The sequence below is a fragment of the Alligator sinensis genome, unplaced genomic scaffold (assembly GCF_000455745.1).
Source record: "Alligator sinensis unplaced genomic scaffold, ASM45574v1 scaffold125_1, whole genome shotgun sequence".
In the NCBI taxonomy this organism is placed as follows: domain Eukaryota; kingdom Metazoa; phylum Chordata; order Crocodylia; family Alligatoridae; genus Alligator; species Alligator sinensis.
In genome coordinates, this window is record NW_005841893.1 from 2,243,767 (window position 1) to 2,266,254 (window position 22,488).

Below are 22,488 nucleotides of genomic sequence, written 5' to 3' on the forward strand. Positions count from 1 at the left end.
GGGGGCTCAGTGGTTCCGCCCCCCGCTGATGATTCCCCTGCTGCTGCTGCTGCTGCTTCCGCCCCCATTCAGTGAGTTAGTAAGGGGGCACACGTGCGTGCGGGACACACGTGTGTCTGGATCCTCTCCTTCCTGCTGCTGGTTCCCGAGTACTTTGTCATAGTCTTGAACATCGGTCCTTGACATCAACTGGTAGCTGCTTGAGCTCGACCCCTAGCCAACTGGCCCATTTCATTTTATCCAACCCTGATGAGACTGCAGCCTGTTCGAATGTTTCCTGCTGCTGGTTCCTGAGTACTGGGAACTACGTCACACCACGGCTTTGAATTTCCCGCCCCTGCCCCAACAGCCAATCAGGTGCCCCAGTCTACCCGGAAGTGCCTGCTGGCAGTTCCGCCCCCTACACTCCCCTGCTGGGGGGATCTGGTGCCGTCGGAGCCTGCTCCCCGAGGGTTAGCCCCGGGGGTGCTCCCTGGCTTGGGGGGACAGTCCCCTCTCTAGCCCACCCTGTTTGCGCGCTCTGTTCATGCTGCGTGGCGGCAGACTACGAGGGGGCTTCCCCTCCGGATCCGGCTCAGCTGTGCCGGGTCCCTCTGCCCCACTTACCTTCGGGGGATCAGCTGTTGCTGCCCCCGCTGATGATTCCCCTGCTGCTGCTGCTGCTGCTTCCGCCCCCATTCAGTGAGTTAGTAAGGGGCACACGTGCGTGCGGGACACACGTGTGTCTGGATCCTTTCCTTCCCGCTGCTGGTTCCCGAGTACTTTGTCATAGTCTTGAACAACGGTCCTTGACATCAACTGGTAGCTGCTTGAGCTCGACCCCTAGCCAACTGGCCCATTTCATTTTATCTAACCCTGATGAGACTGCAGCCTGTTCGAATGTTTCCAGGAATGAGTCAGGGTCATCATTCCACGTCATTTTGGCATCTTGAACTCAGTCAAGTTGTGCTGGACCTGTTCCTCTTGCACTATTTTCTTGTCTAGTGCTAGCTGACAAGCCATCTGTTGTTGTTGCTGTTGTAAAATCTGTCCCGTTAAATTTAAAGTTGGTTGGAAGGCATCTGCCCCTGCCATTGCACCTGGTTGAAGGTTTGTGGTTTCCTCCAGGGCTGGGACATGGTCTCAGTGTCTATAAAGGAGTATGTAGTCGTTAAGTTCTGGGCCTGTCTACCTGGCTAAAGTTCAGGTGGAAAATATCCCTCCACCAGGAATTCACTGTTGGCCAGCAGCTTCAATAAAATAAAATTTAGATAAACTCTTCACTTATTGAAATTGCAATTTTTACTCAGTCACTCTCAATGAACTCATTAAGGGTTCATAAGTCAATGAATTTCAAACCCAATTCACTAAGTGTACAAAATTCAATCAATTTCAATCAATTCATCGAGGTTCCACATCTCAATCAACTAAAATTAATTCAGCAAGGGTCCACATTTCAATCAACTTAAATCAATTTGCGGCTACCAGCTGACACCACTATCTCCCCCTGTGGTGAATCTGGAGCCAAATGACCTAGCTCTTCTACGGGGACAACAACCCTGTACAGACCTCAGTTCTCCCCAACTCAGCTCCTTTGTGGGAGAGCAAGCAGGACTTTGTGAGGAGGGTCCCTTCCGCTGGTTCCTGAGTACTGGGAACTACGTCACACCACGGCTTTGAATTTCCCGCCCCTGCCCCAACAGCCAATCAGGTGCCCCAGTCTACCCGGAAGTGCCTGCTGGCAGTTCCGCCCCCTACACTCCCCTGCTGGGGGGATCTGGTGCCGTCGGAGCCTGCTCCCCGAGGGTTAGCCCCGGGGGTGCTCCCTGGCTTGGGGGGACAGTCCCCTCTCTAGCCCACCCTGTTTGCGCGCTCTGTTCATGCTGCGTGGCTCGGGAGTGCGGCTCCCTACCGGCTCAGCTATAAGGGACCCGGGGGGCTTCCCCTCCGGATCTGGCTCAGCTGTGCTGGGTCCCTCCGCCCCACTTACCTTTGGGGGATCAGCTGTTGCTGCCCCCGCTGCTGATTCCTCTGCTGGTGCTGCTGCTTCCGCCTCCGGTCAGTGAGTTAGTAAGGGGCACACGTGCGTGCGGGACACACGTGTGTCTGGATCCTTTCCTTCCCGCTGCTGGTTCCCGAGTACTTTGTCATAGTCTTGAACAACGGTCCTTGACATCAACTGGTAGCTGCTTGAGCTCGACCCCTAGCCAACTGGCCCATTTCATTTTATCTAACCCTGATGAGACTGCAGCCTGTTCGAATGTTTCCAGGAATGAGTCAGGGTCATCATTCCACGTCATTTTGGCATCTTGAACTCAGTCAAGTTGTGCTGGACCTGTTCCTCTTGCACTATTTTCTTGTCTAGTGCTAGCTGACAAGCCATCTGTTGTTGTTGCTGTTGTAAAATCTGTCCCGTTAAATTTAAAGTTGGTTGGAAGGCATCTGCCCCTGCCATTGCACCTGGTTGAAGGTTTGTGGTTTCCTCCAGGGCTGGGACATGGTCTCAGTGTCTATAAAGGAGTATGTAGTCGTTAAGTTCTGGGCCTGTCTACCTGGCTAAAGTTCAGGTGGAAAATATCCCTCCACCAGGAATTCACTGTTGGCCAGCAGCTTCAATAAAATAAAATTTAGATAAACTCTTCACTTATTGAAATTGCAATTTTTACTCAGTCACTCTCAATGAACTCATTAAGGGTTCATAAGTCAATGAATTTCAAACCCAATTCACTAAGTGTACAAAATTCAATCAATTTCAATCAATTCATCGAGGTTCCACATCTCAATCAACTAAAATTAATTCAGCAAGGGTCCACATTTCAATCAACTTAAATCAATTTGCGGCTACCAGCTGACACCACTATCTCCCCCTGTGGTGAATCTGGAGCCAAATGACCTAGCTCTTCTACGGGGACAACAACCCTGTACAGACCTCAGTTCTCCCCAACTCAGCTCCTTTGTGGGAGAGCAAGCAGGACTTTGTGAGGAGGGTCCCTTCCCTCTTGCCCCTTTTTGGAGGAAGAAGAAACAACAGCAAAAAAGAAAAAAGAAAAAATCAAAGCCATGCCCAGCAGGCCAGCAGACAGTGTACAAGCTTTCTTTCTCTGAAGGGCAATCTCTCCGCTTAGTTGGTGGGAAAGTCCTGTCCTCTGCTCAAGACCAAAGTGCGCTGCTAGCACCAAGCCTGTGCAGCAGCCCCTTGTCATCAGCTTCAGCCTTGGTCTGTCCTGCTTGAATCTTCATGAGGTGGGACCAGATTGGCTCCAAGTTGCTGCGGTCTGTGCTTTCATTGGTGGTCATTTGACCACCCTGGCCAGGTGACCAGCTCTTTTCACCTGTGGCTTGCCACAGGATGTCAATGACCAGAGAATATTTTTGCATCCTCTTTTCCAGGACACTGTGGTCTTTTCCTGGCTGCGCCTTTCCAGTGCCTGAAATACCTGGCTTCCTATTCTCCCCACCAATCTGCAGGGAGCACACACTGCGGAAATGCAGTGGGATGCTCCCAGCCCTAGCTGGGCTCCTCCTTGCACCTGGGATGAGTATCAAATGTTTTTGGTCTCCAGGGCTTTCTCTTTACCCCACATTTCTCACTTCACAAGATGGAAGGGACATGCTTGTGTTTTTGCTGGGTAGGTGTGTAACTGATTTTCAATGTAGTATGAGGTTAAGCCAGTTAGTGCCTCACTTAGGGATTTTTCAACATGGTCAAAGCCAGTGTTTTGGACTGTTATGCAGAGGTCATCTGCTTCTGTTTCCATATCAGTTGCTTGATCATTTATAGAGATGTTCTATAACAATGGTGCAAGTACTCTTCCTTGGGGGAGGCCATTGCTCTGTCATATCCATCTGCTTTTCTTCTTATCCAGTTTGACAAAAAAACCTGTTTCTGAGGAGGTTATCAGCTCTGTAAGGTATAGATCTTTTGTCATTCCCAGGGCTTTGTGGAGGAGTTGTTGATGGTTAATTGTAGTGTAGGTGGCTGTTAGGTTGATGAACACAGCTCCAGTGATTTGACCTCTTTTGAAACCGGCTTCAGTATGTTGAGTTCGATTGAGCGTCTGGCTTAGTGTTGATTTTCCAGGTTGAAATCTGCCTTGTTTGGGGATTAGGTGTTCATCCACATATGGGGCAAGCCAGTTCAGTATCAGTTGTTTATACAGTATGTGTGTGTGGCATAGCAGAGAGATAGGTCTGAAGCTCTTTGAGACAGACGGATCTTTCCCTGGCTTTAGAAGTGCCACTACCTGGGCATGTCGCCATACCTTTGGGATTTTTTGACTGACTATGCATGAGCTGTTTAAGAAGAGGAGTCATTCTCAAGTACATGATCTGAATTGCCTGATTTGTTCAATAAGTATGTCATCAAGGCTGCCTACTTTCCCAGTCTTCAGTGCATTACCAGCATTGAACTCTCTCATTGAGAAGGGACTTGTAAAACCCAGGTCTGTAGGGTGCATGTACCTTTCCAGTTCAAGAGGGGGGTTTTTTTGTTTGTTTTTTGGGCTTTTTCAATTGAGAAGCATGTAGTGGGCAATTTGATTAACAGTGTCATTATGATGTTGATCTACCTTTTGTAGGTAATTGCTTAGTTTATGCACTGTTGCCCATGTCTTTTTTACTATTATGTGGCATATCAGTCTACTCAGGATCTGCCAGGATTTCCTTTGTTCTTCTGTATGGATGACATGAGCTCTCCACCTGTAGCGACAGTGTTGTGAAAAAAGGGTCTAGTCCATACAATCACCTGTAATCTGTGTATAGGCCAGTGGCTTGTGGAGTGAGGCCTGGGATATAACTCCTGTGATAACTCTACACTATGTTCTTCCTTGCAGATTTCTGTACAGCTTTTATGAATTGGTCACAGTTCTCAGGGAATAGTTTGATGGTTTTGACTCTGGCATCAAGGTGTTCTGAAAAGCCTTTCCAGTTTGCCTTTTTAAGGTTGAAACATCAGCAAAATGGCACCATTATAGGTGTTACTGCAGCTTTGATCTGAATGCCAGGTGGATGATATTGGGAATGTGGGATAGAATCTAATACCATTTTATTGCTTAGCACAGTGACAGTGTTGCTGGTAAGTATGAGGTCTGGATTATATCCCTGTTTTCAGCAGCTGCAGAATGAACAGTTCAGAGAAATCTGGTGTTGTATCACCAACACTTTATTGCATAAAGCTCTTTTGACCTTTTCAAATGCCGAGATCATCTCCCTTGTTCAGCATATTGTACCTTTAACTTGGCCACATATGGTATCTGTCAGCGGGGCCGCTATCTCCAAAAAATGAGGTATGAACCTCCTATAATAATTAGCTAAGCCTAATAATGATTGCATTTGCCTTTTTGTCTGCAGTGGCCTATATTATTCTATCACTTCAATCTTACTAACTAATGGGCAGATCACCCCTTGCCTGCCTGGAAGGGTAGGTAATTGGTTTCATTCATGCCTAGGGTCCACTTACGATGGTTAGCTGTCATCCCCACATTTCTTAACTCATCTAATACTGCTCTTAGATGGCATAAATGCTGGTCCCAGGATTGTGAATAAATGGCAATGTCATCTATATAGGCTGCTGCGTATGCCATATGTGAGGTTAACAGGTGATCCATGAGATGCTGAAAGGTGGCTGCTGCACCATGCAACCCGAAAGGCATTTGCGTAAACTTGAAAAGCCCCCAAGGCGCCCCAAAAGCTATCTTCTCCTGATCTTTCTTGGCTATTGTTATTTGCCAATACCCTTTTGCAAATCTATCGTTGAAATATATCATGCATGGGGCATCAGGAAGACATTGAAAAGAGCCATGGCATTTACTTGTCTAAAATCAATACAAATTATCAGGGACCCATCCAATGTTGGCACAATGACCATAGGACTGTGCCATGGACTTCTTGAAGGGACTATGATTCCTTGCTCTTTCATTTTACTTATCTCCTTAAATATCTCCAGCTGTAGGTGGTGAGATACGGGCCACCGATGTTCCCTTACAATAGTCCCCTCTGGCGTGTGTATTTGGTACGCTATCCCTTAGGCTTTCCCTGGCCTGTTGTTAAACATATGTCTAAAATTATATATTACTACGGCTAGTTCTTCCTTCTGCCTAGACATCAGACTGCAACCCCACTGTATCAACTCTTCCTGTTTTTTCCATTCTTCCTTCTCAATAATTTCTGGCCCCAGCTCCTCTCACATCCCCTCTGGGGTTAGCATCCAGCCCTCAGGTTCCCTCCAAGCTTTTAACAAATGAATAAGATATATCTGTTTTTCCCTTACATGCCCAGGTTTGTACACCTTGTAGTCCACAGGGCTTGCCCTTCAAGTTACTTCAGAAGGTCCCTGCCATTTTGTTAACAGCTTGTTAGAGGACATAGGGAGCAGAACCAATACCTTATCATCTACTTTGAAACTCCTTTCTGCTGCCTTCTGGTCATAATTATTTTTTTGGACTGCTGTGTTGTTTCCAAGTTTTCCCTTGCTATTTGCCTGGCCTTATTCAATCTCTCTATAATTGCTTGTTTATACTGCTGTGCTTCCATGCCCTTGTATCCTGTGCTCTCCCAATTTTCTCGAACTACCTGTAATAGCTTTCTGGGCTTGTTACTGAACACCAACTCAAAAGGTGAGAATCGTGTTAATGCCTGTGGTGTATTGCTTAGTACAAATAGCAGAGGTGTTAATAATAAATCCCATTTCTGAGGCTCCTTTTGAGCACAACAGTGTAACCTCCTCTTTATAATTCCATTTAACAGTTCTACAAGGCCATTTGTCTGGGGTTGATAGATGGATGTGCGTAATTTCTTTATGTCCAATATAAGGCACATAGCCTTCATTACACCTGACATAAAATTGGTGCCTTGGTTGGTTATAATTTCATGTAGCACACCCATTCTTGAGACCCACTTCAAAAGTTCCTCTGCTATTTTTGTAGCAGTTGTGATCCTCAGAGGTATTGCCTCTGGGTACCTTGTAACATAGTCAATTATTACTAGAATATATTTATACCCTGAGCTACTTTTCACCAATGGTCCCACAATATCTAAACCAATTCGGTCAAATGGCATTTCAATAATAGACATTACTTGTAGTGGTACTCATGACAGGTGCCTTTCCGTCACTAACTAGCACTCTTTACATGCCTCACATCTATGGGCAATTTCAGCGTGTATCCCTGGCCAAAAAAACCACTGGCTCACCCTCATTACTGTATTGTCTTGGCCAAAATGACCCCCCATCAGCGATGTGTGAGCCAATTCCCATACCAGCTTTTTGAAGGAACGAGGCACTAATAATTGCCATACTTCTTCGTCCCCGACTTTCTCTTTTTTCACATGGTATAGTAACCCCCCACAAATCTCGTAACGTGGGTCACTTACTTGTATTTCGGGGCATAGCACCTGGTATTCCACCCTCGACACCTCCTGCTCACAAATCTCTGCAAATTCATACTCTTCATCTTGGGCTACTTTGAATTGGAGCCCCATAGTCTTACCTACGAGAGTCACAATAGGTTCATCCTCTGAGGAAGAACCCATGTCCCCCTCAGCCGACCACCCCTCCACCTTGAGCCAGCCTTTTCTTGCTAGCTCTGCCTCTTTACTTCATTGAGTACATCATATAAGGGTGGCCAGTCACAACCGATTTTCATTTCCCCATATAGTTCAGGCATCAGTTCCACCTTCATCCATCCTGCTCTACTGGCGACCCTCATCTCTACCAATCCCCTCTCGTATTGGTCGGTCCCCCCATGTATATATCACATGCACACTGGCTGACTCCATTTAATTGCATGTTTATGGTATCAAATCACTCTAGCGTTTGCGAGCAATCTGTGTCTGGTGTTGCTTGCAGAGCTTTCCCAGCTACCCAGGCTGTAACCACTGGTTTATCCCAGACCGTTCTCTCTCCCCTACAGCCAAAGCTACAATCCATTGCTTCTACATTACTGCTTTCTCTCTCACTTTTTCTTTGAACTCGCGGTTCACTCTCCCCAATCTCCACTTCTCATTCACATTCTGAGAGCATTCTCTCAATATATGCCCTATATGCCCGCACCTATAGCACAACACCCCTTTTCCTGAATTCTTCACCATGCCCCTGCATCGCTCCTCCTCATGGGGCCCATTATTCCCTGTACTTCTATTTGGGCGTTCATTGTGAAGCCCAATATACCCTGTGTTTTCATGTGGACGTTCCTTCACCACTTCAATTTCAGCAGCTGTGAAAGCTGCTGCTATTCTTAACGCTTCCTCTGAAGTCCTGGAGAGATGTCTCTCAACCCACACTTGAGTCTCTCCTTCTAAATCTTTTATAAATTGCTCCAATAAAATCTGGTCTGCTAAAGCTTCCCTGTTATAAACGGTTGGTGGTACCCACTTATCAAGGAGATCCCTTAAGTTGTACCAGCACCCTGGGTTTCTGTTCCCCTCAGACTTTCTTTGCCCTAAACAACCCTCTGTAGTGGTCAGGCATTATTTCCAATCTATAAAGTATGGCTGCCTTAACTTTATTGTAATCATATGCATCTTCCCTCAGAAGTGCTTGTGCTTTGCCAATTAGTAACGACCCTAACTGGCTTGCCCATAGTGCTTTATCTAAACCTGCCTGCAGGGCTGTTTTTTCAAAGGATTCGATATAAGCTTCCGGATCGTCGTCTTTTTACATTTTATGCATTTTGAAAGTGGACCAATTATGTCGAATCCATTCCTGTTGTTGGAGTGCCCGTTGTTGTTGCACTTCCAACACTTTTATAACAGCCTGTAGCATTTGTCCTAATACATCCATCTGCCCTATCATATTCACATCCATTTCCTGATCTACCTCCAAGGTTGGGTATTTTTTTCATTCCCAGCCAATGCACCAATGTGGAAGTACCTGTGTCTATCTCATGAGGCGCACCTGAACTTTTCCACTTTATCTCTTTCGGTCTCAGTTCCCCTACAGCCAGACAGCTTGCTCTTAGCCTGGTATAACCAGAACTGGAGTAAGGCCAACCACTCTGGCCTGCCAGTACTTGTTCTTAAATATAAATTGGGAGGAAGCTCTTAATCCTCATGCATGTTGTCCTTAATCTAGCCCTGGCACCAACTTCTACAGGCTGTCTTATGCCAACCTCTGAGGTCTTGAATAGATGGTCAAGGGTACAAGGACCCTTTCTTGTACTGCCTTCTGAGGTAGATAATGCATAAAACAAAACCATACACAACTCAAAGATTACTCCACATCTTAATCCACTCTTACAGTCTTCAGCCCAGTGTTGAACCACACGGTCGTTGTCCTGTGAGACCCTTCTGATCTTAGGATCCACGGTCAGAATGGTTCACTGTGAGCTATCCTTACCCCACTGTACTCACAACTCCTCTTGACTAACGTCTCTATCTTCCCTGCTCAGGTCCCAGTCATCTATTCCCGATGGCCAGGACAGTCCTGCTGGTAAGTCGCTCGGCTCCTCCAAGTTGTCTCAGTGGGCTTGCTGCCAACAGGCTGCTCTCCACCATTTGCCCCTCCCGGAGCTTCTGGACCTCACTTATGGTCTGTCCATCTCCACAGACCAGACTTTTTTTAATCTGGGTGTGGGGTTCCTTCCCATCAAACGGTGGTGGCATACACTTATGAAGCATGACCATGCCAGCATTGGGGTTTTCCCAGCATTTGTCTTCTTACTTGGCGCCATTTCTCACCACTGTTTCACCACTCCCTGCTGGCTTTGCAGGTGTGATTCTTCTTGTCCCTTCTACACTTTGTTGCAGCAGGCAAAATATACGGGCCAGATGCCCGTGCCAGGCACTTTTATCTGGCTCATGGTGCCCCCCAATGAATTGTACTCCACCCAGCCCTTCTGCCTGCAAGGGTGGGAGCAAGGACCTACATCCACCCCCAACATACCCTATTATGCCTTGCTCCCACCCTCGTGGGCAGAAGGACCTGGCCCCGCTAGCACCAGGTAGAGCTGCTGCTGCAGGCTTCCCCAGTGTCCTGCTCCCTCTGGGCAGCACATAGGGAAGTGGGGTGAGGGTGGGGCTGCAGCTGGGCCAGAGCACAGAGCATAGGGCTGGCAGCAGCATGGAGCCCATGCCCAGATGGGCAGCAGCAGTGCGGAGCTCAGCTGAGCAGGGTGGGGGTGTGAGGGAAGAAGGGGTAAGGGGATTCATCCCACACTCCCCCCATGGTGCGCAGCCCTGGCAAGCAGTACGGGCAGCAGCAGCAGGTGCTGGTGCTCAGCACTGGTGCCTGGCTCTGGCCAGTGCTGTGCATCACAGTGAGGAGCACAGCCCCCACCGGGCCATCTGTATCATAGACACCCCTCTCACGCAGCACAGGAGGGAAGCCCCAGGCATGGGAGCCAGCTGGGGTGGGGAAGGCAGCTGTCTCCTGTGCCTGGGGCTTCCCTCACAGAAGCTGGTGGTGCTTCAGTGGAGGCCAATCTCGGGGGCATGTGCCCTCCTGTGCCCCACTATGTGTTGCCTATGCCTCCACAACACATGCACACACCCCTACCACACACACACACACACACACACACACACACACACACCCCCCACCACACCCCCACCATACACACACACCACCACACACCCCCAACCACACCCCATAGACAATATAAAAGACTAAGAATTTATTTTTAACTTATTATGCAATCACCTCTATATATAGTACACAAACACAAATCATGACAAAGATATTTTTTGTAATAAAATTCAAAGTCAGACACCTACTATAATGTATTTTAGTGTACGATTTGGTTTTTTTCTGGTTCTAAGATGGCAACCCCCCACCCCCAAAAGGAGTATTTCCAGGGGGCAAGGGGAAGGACGTCTAGTGTCAAAGGTTAGGGGTTAAGGGTGGGACTTTCAGCCCCAAGATGGCAACCAGGTGGCGGGGCAACCGTCAAAGGGCAGGACTACCCATGAAGCCCTCAACAGCTAACCAAACCTCATTAAGTGGCCCTCCAACCAAAATAATTGCCTGCCCCTGATTTAGGTAGCTTTGGGTTATGGATCAGGCTCAGCTGGTATGCATCCAACCAAGCTTCTACTCCTTCACTATCGTTATTGGTCTCACTGTAACCCCATTGCATGCTGTGGTTGTTAAAGTCACCAATGATCACCCATGTTTTGTTCTGAGTGAACCCTGGTGTATCTGTAAAGGCAAAATTCATGTTGGGTGGTTTGTTAACTGAAGTGATTGTAATTCCATTGAGTTCAACAGTCAGGATATCAATGTTGTTTTCTTCAATCTTTGCTATAGAGTTTATGACTGTTCCAGTTTTAACAAATATTGCACTTCCAAATTGCTTTTGCTGTCTAAATTGCCATAGTCATTCCAGGTATTGAAAGGTGGTTATTATGAGACCCTTGGTGCATCTCTTGTAGGCACAATACATCACGCTGGACTTTCTTACATAGATTTGCAATCAGTTCTTTTTTTGCAGTTGAAAACCCTTTGAAATTTGTGGACAGTACTGTCAACACTGGGTCTAGAGAGGGCTCATTGACTCCAAGATGAACATGGGCCGACAATGCGAGGTCACGGTCGGCAGGACTAACCGGACCCTATCGTGCACCCACAGGTGCATCTCAAGTAGGGCCAAGGAGGTGATCCTCCCCCTCTACATGACACTGGTCAGGCCACAGCTGGAGTACTGTGTCCAGTTCTGGGCGCCCCACTTCAAGAGGGATGTGGACAACATTGAGAGGGTCCAGAGGAGGGCCACCCGCATGATCCGGGGACAGCAGGGCAGACCCTACCATGAGAGGCTACAGGACCTGAACCTGTTCAGCCTTCACAAGAGAAGGCTGAGGGGGGACCTTGTGACAGTCTATAAACTCACTAGGGGGGACCAGAAGGGTTTGGGGGAGACCTTGTTTCCCCCAGCGACCCCCGGGATAACAAGAAATAACGGCCACAAGTTGTTGGAGAGTAGGTTCAGATTAGACATCTGTAGGAAATACTTCATAGTCAGGGCGGCTAGGATCTGGAACCAACTTCCAAGGGAAGTGGTGCTGGCTCCTACTCTGGAGGTCTTTAAGAAGTGGCTCGATGCCTACATGGCTGGGGTCCCTTGAGCCCAGTTTCTCCCCTGCCCAGGCAGGGAGTTGGACTTGAAGATCTACAAGGTCCCTTCCGACCCTACTTCTATGATTCTATGAAAGAACTTAAAATCACAGATGGGTAGAAAAATGCCCTGGCCATTAGGGCTGTGAGAAGCTTCAGTCGCTGACTCAATTTGGCAGAGATTTGGCTCAATTTGGTGGCCGAATCTCCAAAACCAAATCGAAACAGGAAACCCTTTAATCTCTCCAAAGCAAATTGGAGCCCTCCAAATCGATTTGGAGAGATTTGGAAAAATTCAACAATTTGGACATAGACACGGCTTTAAATGTTTTTTCTATATACCTAAAGGTACCAGCCAGTTCATGAATGCTGAGATGGTGGGGCAGATGGAGCATCCCACAGGAGTGTGGGGGGTAGGGGGGCATCCCCAACACACTCAGCAACAGACCCGGAAGTGGACCAACAGCACTTCTGGCCCACTTCCAGGTCTACCGGGGAGCACACAGGGGGGCCTCCCCATGCCTCCCTGGCTCAGTGACTGGTGCCTCCTGCATCTGGGGGGGCACCCGGGGTCCACTTCCAGGTTTGCCACCAAGCATGGGGGGAGGGGGCTATGCTGGGGCATCCCCAACACACTCAGCAACAGACCCGGAAGTGGACCAACAGCACTTCTGGCCCACTTCCAGGTCTACCGGGGAGCACACAGGGGGGCCTCCCCATGCCTCCCTGGCTCAGTGACTGGTGCCTCCTGCATCTGGGGGGGCACCCGGGGTCCACTTCCAGGTTTGCCACCAAGCATGGGGGGAGGGGGCTATGCTCCTGTGGGACGCTTTATCCACCCCACCATCGCAGTGTTCACGAGCTGTGCCTGGTACCTCAAAGTATGTAGAAAAAACATTTAAAGTTGTGTCTATGGCCAAATTACTGATCCTCTGAATCAGCATTGAATATTCAGATTCAGATTCAGCTGAATTGAATCAGGACAGTGATCTGAATCAACAAATTGAATCGCTGTCCCCAATTCAGGCCAAATCCGAATCTGAATTGAATACAGCCTATTTCGCACACCGTACTAGCCGTGTCTCTGAACTCCTTATCACTCCTTTTACTCTGATTTGGACAACTCTCCAGAGAAGTGGTGCCCAAATTAGTCACAATAGTTCAGCTGAAGCTTTATCAGCACCAAGTGGAATAATTACCTCCTGTGCCTTGTATGATACTTCTTTTAATACATCCTAAAATGAGATGTGCTGTGCTGCCTTTGTTACCTCACATTGGTGACTCACATTCAGTTTGTGATCCACCATAACACCAGATCCATTTCTGCCATACTGCTCTCTAACCAGTTATTTCTCCTTTTAGATTTACATACTTGATTTATTTTATGTGTAACAGTTTCTGCTTGTCTTTTACTTGTTGATTTCTAACCATATCCTCAATTTGTGAAGATTGTTCTGAATTCTGAACCTGTCCTCCCAAGTGCCGGTAACCATTTGCAGCTTAATATCAATCATACACTTTTGAAGTGTACTGTCTACTCAGTCATCCACAATGTTAATGAAATCTTAGATATTACTTAGGTCAGGACAGACCCTGAGACACCTTATTTGAAATGTTCTCCTCATTTGACATTGAACCATTAATGACTACTCACTGCAAGCAATTTTCAACCAGCTATGCCTTCATCTTACAGGCTTGGGACAGAAGGTACACATAAAACGTTTTAAGTGATTGGAAACTGGTTTAAACCTGTAACAGAACAGAAGTTCAGTGCACATAAACCAGTTAAAAAAAAGGATGAAACTGATTTAAAATAAACCTGGTTGAATGTAGTGTCAAGCTTAACTGATTTGAGTCAAATTGGTTTATGAAACTTCTGTCTCAGATCCCTTCCCAGTTCAAGTTAAATCACAGTCCCCCCACATCCCAGCATGCTTTCCAGCCCTGGGCTGAACTGTGCTGTCTGCTCCGGAGAGCCCCACCTCTCTGCTGCCCAGCTGGAGCAGTGAGGGCTGGCTGACAAGGGCGTGGGGCGCAAGCCTGGCTGGGGATGCAGCCAAGTCTGCAGGGGGAGGAGTGAGGGACTACCCCCCAGCCAGGAAAACCCTGGATGGAATTTGAGGACAGGAAGGGAGGTTAAACACCCCTTCCCTCACTCAAATTTTCTGCTGCTGTGGCTGTGGACTACAAATCCCAGAGGCACGTGGAAGCAAGAAGAAGTGATGAGCAACCCTGCAGGATCCTGCTGTTGTGATTGTGAACTGCAAATCCCAGAGAGGTTGGGGGCAGCAGGAAGAGGAAGCAAACACACAGCCTATGCTAGCTATGTGCCAGAGAGTGCCTCCTGGCTTCTGACCTGAGCCACTGTAGGCATGTGGCTGCATTACCTGAATCAAAGGTAAATATCTGTTCACTTCTGTTTCAATTTAATCTATGCATTTTAAACTAACTTGCAAAGACTGAATCAATTCAGCTCTGGGCTTTTTGTCTGTACTTAGCCATAGTAATTGTATCTAGATCATTATTCATCAGCTTGTTTAGAAGGATGTCATGTAGTATAGTGTCAAAAGCTTTAATGAAGTCAAAATACATCACATTTACTATTTCCCTTTTATCTAATAACCAGTTACTATGAATCACTGGATTTCTTGTACAAGAAAGAAATTAGGTTAGTTTGACACACTCTGTTTTCACAATATCATGCTGGCTGTTTTTTTATCACCTTACTGTCTTCTAGGTACACACAAATTAATATTTTGTTGTTTCCAGAGCTTAGATTGACTGGTCTATAATCTTTTGGGTCCTAATTTTTCTCTTTCTTAAAATATTCTGCTTGCTTTTCTGCAGTCCTCCCTCTTTTCCATTGCTGCCAGTAATTCAATGATTATTTCAGTCAGTTACTAAGTATATTTGAATGAATTTCATCATGTCCTACCAATTTGAATGCATCTATTTTATCTAAATAGCCTTTAATCTGTCCTTTCCCTATTCTACCACCTACCTCCTCATTAAAATTAATTTTGTTAGGGACAGGGTCACAATTGACTTTCAGCCTTTTCTGCATCATACATAATTTGGTCTTGTTACCAATGGGTAGTGGTCCTATATTTTATAACCAGCACAGTCAGTTCATCACACTATGTACAGAAAAATGGCTACTGTCTACAGTAAAATGTTCCATGCAAATTAACATCTTTGCCTTTTTAAGAGCAAAAAATGGTAGAGCTCTCTGAGCTTCCCATCTCTCCTAATCATGAAAAAAAATGTTCTGCTTCATTCTGGGGGCTCTCACATGTCTGTGTTTTTTTAGAGGGAGGGTCTGTTTTGTTTAATTGCCATTTTCTTTTTCTCTGCTTGTTTATAATCTTGTTCTCTCATTTTTCAAACTGTGTTACTTGGTTGTTCTACCATTTATCATGTCAGGGCATCCTACAACTACTGTAACCCTTTACAACTGGAAAATATAACATAGCATGAAAAGCAAATCTATGCACACTGAGGTTTTCCATTAGCATCACAGGCAAGACACTAGAGCTATCCTATTTCACCTGTTACTTTCATGTTTTCATCTGAGACTGAAGCAAAAATTCAGTGTCCCAGGATTACCACCAGATGGGGCTGTTTATCTTTCATGCTGATGGACACTGCTCTAGTGGTGTTCATTTTATTCCTGTGCTCTTCCACAGACAATTGAAAGAGATGTCTGCTTCTGAAACATGATTGCTTTCCTTTGTCTTTAGAAAACAGGTTTTTATTTTTTCAGGCTAGACAAACTCTTTCTCCTTCTCACTCTCTAATAAAGTTTCCTGATCGTTGGAGGTGCTGAATACCCACAACCGGAGCTGAAGGACTTTGATATCTTTGTGCCTCCATAGTGCCACAAACCAGCCTTGGCATCTTCAGATCCATTGCCAAGCAGATTTACCTTGTTCAGTTACCCCTCTGCCTGGAACACTGAAGGCAAAGCTAAGGAAAAAATGGATGGAGCTAGTTTATCCTTGGCTGCCAGTTAATTGAGTACCCTTAAGGTACTGGGGATAATGCAAGGGCCTGGCTGTGCCAGGATATATCATATATGGAAAGCTGATACTCCAAAGCAGTAGGTATCCAAGTGCCCCAGCTGACTGGCTCATATATAAAACAAAGTACTTGACAGTCTCTTATCTTTAAATGTTATTATTAACTTTGGATGAAAATGTGGGTGAATGAAAAGAAATAATGACACCCTTGTTCTGTTTTTCCATTCTTTCATATGGTGAAGATGGTAGTCATATTCATATTCCCTATATCATCCTTAATTCTCAACTCATAATTACACTGTAACAAAATACACTTGAGCAAACAGGAAACAGCTACAGTTCTTCAAAGTTATGGGTCTTGAGTTTATCTCCTTTTGTGTGTTTCTTTGTGTGTAAAATGTTACACATGGCTCTATGAAAGTAATCACAGTGACCATATTTTCATTAAATAGCAGCATTTTGTTTACTGTAAGTATTCTTGTGATTTGGAAAAAGAAAGAAAATATTGTTTGAGATCTCCGCTAACTGTTATTGTTTCTGGTAAACATATATATCACCCATCCAGTAAAATCTGCAGACTCTGCTCGTTAAGGACTTGATTCAACAACATACTCAAGCAGGTTCATAGTTTAAGCATGTGGGCCATCACAGTCATGTCAGCTGGATTATTCATGTAAAGTTTTGTGTGGATTAGTAATAATAGTGGGCATCTCTCTGTCTCAAAACAATAGAATTATGCTGAGTAAAATGTCAGCTTGTGAATGTAATCCTCACTTTATTTTAAAGTGAAGCTGGGGTTTAAATACCTTACTAAATGGGGACCTCTGGGCCTCATAGAAGTCCCACCAAAATCACTAGGTAGCTTTTCACTGGTTAAAATGGGAGAGGGATTGGGCCTGCCAAGTCTTTCTAAAACCACATTTTCCCTTGTGATGCCCATCAGAAAGGAGTTGATAAATAAATAGCAAGGAATAAATAGCAAGGACAAATAGGAGTTGATTTAATAAATAGCAAGGAATAGGAATAGCAAGCAATAAATAGGGAATAGCAAGGAATAGTAAGGAATAAATAGCAAGGAATTCAGAATCGTTGCAACTTCTTCAGATTGTCCAGCAATTCCTGTTTTGCCTGCCTGTCTTCCAGAATGTCAGCTCTTTGAGGTATAAAAGAGAGCATACTGAAGGTGCAGACAGAAATTATATTTGTTGCATGATCGCCCCTTGAAAGCTCTCTAAAGCTGTGCCCTAACAGAAGAGCACAGCTGCAGAGTGTTCCAGTTATGTGACACATTAACTCTCACTGTATGAGGGTCTAAATGAAGGTGCCCCAAAGCACAGTGCCTTAATTTCTGTCTGCTCCAGCACTAGGCTGCTGCAGCACAGCCTGGACCCCAGTGCTTGGTGGGGTGGAGTTTCGTGGAGACTCCAATCCACCCACCCTCCTCCAGCATGCCTGGGGAAACCCCAGAATGGACCTCCCTCCCCTGCCTCCTTCCCCTTCCATCCTGAGACAGCACAGGAGTTGGGGGAGGGGGGCAGACCTAGGAGAAAAGGCTGCAGAGGCCTCCCTGGATTGGCTCCAAATTGTTGGGTCAGGAGGATCGTTCTAACTCATGACACTTTCTGTGAAGCATCCTGAGTTAGGCCTGGGAGCTGCACTTTTGTCTGTGCCTAGAGGGTGCTAAAGAAATGGCATTCATTGCTCATCTGTAAAAGGGGTGTACTAGAATTAGAACTATAAGACACTGAAGTGCTCAGAAAGTAATGGGGCCCCAACTAAACACCTTCAGCGGATAATCAGTACTACCAGATTCTTGCCTGTCATTGTCTCTGATCTCCTATGTGTACCCACTGCCCTGCTTATTTGCACACAGTTATCCTTCCAAGTGTTCTACACTGTTTGGACACCTGGCCATCACCTTTGAAAAAACAATTGCTCTAATCTTTAACCTGAGACCTGAGTGGAGCTAAACATTTGTGAGCAGAGAAACTGAACTCAGCTGCTACCAATTGGGCACAATGGGCAAAAAGAGTGACTACAGCCTGAATTCTGGAGTTATCTGGGAACTAGAAGTCAGGAGCTGCTCTAATTTATACTGTGTGACAGAATTGTTTGGCATTACAGAAGAGGTGTGTACAAGGGGCCAGCAAGGCTCCTTAGTAGGAAGATACTGGCTTCTTGACCCATCTATCCCAACAGGACCACAGTGCAAGCCCAAATCTATTCCTGTGCATACATCTCTCCTGCACTCACCTGAGGATGCCTGTGGCCATTCTGAACGTTCAGCTCAGTATCTGTTGACAAAACCTCACTGCACTCTGGTATGAAGTCACTCTGTTTTTGCAGAACTCACTTGGGAGTCAAAAGCCAAATGGCTTACCTGTAGACTAGCAAATAGATCCATAGTCAGCTAAATCACAAAATAAAAACACTGCCTTCCTTGGGGCCATGCTAAATTATATACAAACTCCAGAGACGAGTGAGCTGTTTATCACAAATAGCTTATGGGAGGCAAAGTAGGGACAGATGAAGGCAGGGCTTCCAGCAAGGCTTTTGATTGGAAAGGAGCAGCCTCACCCACATAAATCTAAGGTTATGGTGTTGACATTAAGATAATTATATTTAGAGTCCCTGCCACAGATCAGGCATTGGCTTCTGTTACTCTGGTGCCCATGCATCCTGAGACCTGGAACGTAACAATGACTTTATTAAATGGCTTTTCAGCCTCACTGCAACTAGATGAGCTTTTAACTTGTGGCTGTCCTATAGCCTGATTTTTGTCAGCAGTACTTTCCTTCAGCCTTCCCCAGTTTTGATAGCCAGTTTTGAGAAGGGGCTTAGCTTCCACTTAGACACACCAGTAAGTAGCCAGAGCACAGCATGATGACCTGCACTGGGCACTGAGCGCTTCTGAAAATGTGGTTGTACCACACAGGTTTCACATTCCATGTATATACCCAGGGCTCTGGCCATGTATTTATAACAAAACATATGTTCTTAACATCATTCAGGCACAGGAACCAAAATCACTTTAGATCTTTTGTGAACTATATAAAGCTGAATCCCATTTAGCTTCATATTGGATCTGACTATAATGTCCATATTTTCCTGAGCAGGTTTACACCGTCCCAGTACAGCAGTAGCGGGTACCACAGTGAGATGCACTGTCTTGTGCTATACTGGGATGATACAGCTATACCTTAGTGGTTGCATCAGAATCTACATCTTTGAAATAAGTGGTTGAAGTCTGGATTTGAGAACTCAGAGGGGTGGAGTTTGTAGATATCTTATAGGATCAAAATGATCTGCATAATGTGTTTCTGTTAAAAATAGTATTAATAATAATTGATATGTAGAGAACAGAAGTTCTGAAGGATGAATATGTCTTAGCTGATGTTGCTATAAACTGCCAATTCATTTTTGGTGCTAACAATGTGTGGTATCAAAACCAATCCTGTTATGCAGGAACAGACAAATTATTGAACCCTTGGGATTTTTAATGTCACATCTCAACTCAGTGTTCTGGTGATAGCAATTTACTTACGTTTATTATTACAGTAGTGTCTATAGACCCTCACCAAAATCATTGTGCTAGGCACTACATAAAATTCATAGTGAGAGATGGCACCTGTCCTGAGGAGTTTAGAATCTAAATTGGCAATACAACAAAGGGTGGGACAAAGTACTCTTTAACAGATGAAAATAATGAGGGTATGGACAGACGGGCAGACCGACAAAATTATAGCATATTGAAAGGAGACAGAGTTTTACTGTGCATCAGCTGATCTGTTGTAATTGTTTGTCTTCACTCCCCAACCACAGTAAATGAGTGCTAAACCATGGTAACATAACAACCCACTGGGTGCATCTACATGAGATACTTAATTTAGCATCAGCATAGTTTACTTCAAAGTAAGCATGTGCATCTCCACGTGCATATGCTTACTACACAGTAAATCTCCCTAATACTGATTAAATTTGCTACCTGCAAATGCAAGTCGCTAATTTACTCAAGATTAGTAACAGTGCAGTAGCGCTTGTATAGATGCCTGACGGAGAGCAAAATCTGTTCTTGGTCAGCCGTCCACCAGGGGATGGGAGATAACTCCCTGCCCCCAGAAGCTGCCTGCTGCTGGAGTGGGCTCCACCACACGAGGCCAGGCAGGGACTATGCCCCCCTACCCCAGGAGCAGGGAGCTCCAAGGCCCCTGCTCTGAGATTGAAATCCTTATCTCCCAGCTGGAGGGTGGTCGCAGGGCTCGGTTTAGAAGACCCTTATTTCCAGTGCTGGCTCCACGACTGTAGAGCTCAAGCTGGGAGATAAGGGTCTCCCAGAGCAAGCCCCATGACCACGGAGCTCTGGCTGCGAGATAAGGATCTCCCAACATCGGCCCCATGGTTGCGGAGCTGGCACTGGGAGCTCCCTGCTGCCAGGTGCAGGGGAGCCTGTTCCCTGTCCACCTTTACAAGCACGGAGCTGGGAAGGGGGGGAAACAGGCTGGGAAACTTGTTCCCCACTCAGCTCCACAATCACAGAGCTGGGTGGGAAACAAGCTCCCCAGTCGGTTCCCCACGCCCAGCTCTGTAATCACATAGCTGGGTAGGGAACATTGTCCTCATCCCAGCAGCAGAACATTACCCCTGCCCCAAAAGCGGTCTCCTGGCCCTGTGCTCCCTCCAAGCTCCCCCGAGTGGCAGCATAGGTCCATTGCAGGACTGCAGGAAAACCAGGTGCAAAGAGCAGCAAATCTTCTTCCTAATCCTCGTATGTGTAGACACTGGTCTGAAAGTGCTTACTCCAGAGCAATTTACTACAAAGTAAATTTAGCCCAGAGTAAATGCATGTGTAGATATGCCCAATCTAAGTAAAATGGAGGATGTGAGGGAGCTCAGATAATGAGGACAGAGAGTGGCTGTTCTCCAAGAACTAATGGCTTTGCAAATCATTTGGAGTGTAGGAACAGGATTACTGCTCACTTGGCCCATATGTACTCCATGGAATTAGTGAGGCCCGCTTACTGAGTTTTGGCAAGCCATCGAGGGCCACATGATAGGCAGCCAGGGGTAGATAAATACTAATTTTCTAATTTTTTTAGGGGGCCCACAGGCCAGATAGAATGGCCTGGCAGGCCACATCTGGCCCCCGGGCTGCATTTTGCCTGCCCCTGCTCTAGAACTCAGGGCTTATCCCCTATGCCCCCTACCAGCCTGGGGCTGGGACCTGGGGAGCCTGGAGCTCCCCTGGGCTGCTGCAGGGGGGCAGAGCCTGGCAGGAGCAGCCTTGGACTGGGCTGCTGTCAGGCTCGGTTTGCTCCTGACCAGGGTGCATACATAGATGTGCACCAAGGAGTGCTTTAAAGAGTCTGAACTTTTGGTGCAGAAAATTCTGGCACATGAATTGCACATGATCCACCCTCTCAGGAACAACATTTTAATTCAAGGGGGTAGAGATAATTCCTCTTAAATGTGTTTCCCCAAAGGAGGCACCATGCTAACACTCCCAAGAGTAACTGTTTTTTTAGGGGAAGCTACAGAAAGGTTCAGAAAGCTGAGACTGAACCCTTTCCTCAGCCCATCACCAGGAAATAAGATCAGGGGAGTGGCAGGTGTTCTCACATATGTGTTGATTCTAAATTTGTAACCATGTTATGGCATGGCAATACATGCCCATATTTGCACCTCTATGTATGTGTGCTTCTGTTCAGTTGCAGTGAGGAACTTTATTTTTAGCCAGTCCCATGCACCACCTGCCCAGCAAAACCTTTGGCATACTGCCCTACACGCAAGATGAGGGTCTCTTTCCACTGTGGTGCAGGGTAGCCCTGTTACACAGGCTGTTTGGAAAAGGATACAATCCCTTATAAGGGACACAACTTCTTGTATGCAACATTAGAGCCAGGAATTTTTTTACCTTGGCTTCTATCCCAAAATCCTTCTAATGAACTTTTACCAAGACTCATGCAAGCAATTGAACCAACTAGGGAAATAACTCATTGGTGTTGGAACGCAGCCACTCTCTTTTCTTCCTGGGGGCATAAAGAAACCAGTGGATCAGAGTGATATTCATTAAAGGACAAATGCTCTGATTACAGAATAACTTAGCAGCCATTTCCTAACTACTGTGAAAGTGCAAGTGGAGGCCAGTGAAGAAAAATCTAGCCTGGTCTGAAGAATGCACCAAACTGATTGGAGATGATACTATTTAGCCCCCTCAGCACATAACAGTTAAGGACCATGCAGTTCCCGAGCAGTTCAGCTTTTTAAAGTTAAGCTAGTAATAAACAAGTGGTAAAATTAAGCTGAGGTTACGCTTGACATGGAGGGGAATTTGCACAATTGGAATAAACTGTCAGAGCTCTACAGAAGTTAAGGCTTTTCTTCCTTGGGGGTTGGAGAAAAGAGGCTTCAGTCCAGGCAGATGAGTCTCTGCAAGTCAAAATTAAA

The 22,488-nt window shown here is 46.1% G+C and overlaps 1 protein-coding gene across 2 annotated transcripts in view; it reads right to left on the reverse strand.

Annotated features, from left to right (window-relative positions):
- Positions 1 to 18,582, reverse strand: part of LOC102381287 (ATP-binding cassette sub-family G member 2-like) — a 76,246-nt gene extending 57,664 nt beyond the window's left edge. For both annotated transcript variants that reach the window (XM_025197230.1, XM_025197229.1), the window contains exon 1: positions 18,298 to 18,582. The gene's annotated coding sequence lies outside the window, so the exon portion shown is untranslated. The remainder of the gene's footprint in view (positions 1 to 18,297) is intronic.
- Between the last annotated feature and the right edge of the window lie 3,906 nt (positions 18,583 to 22,488).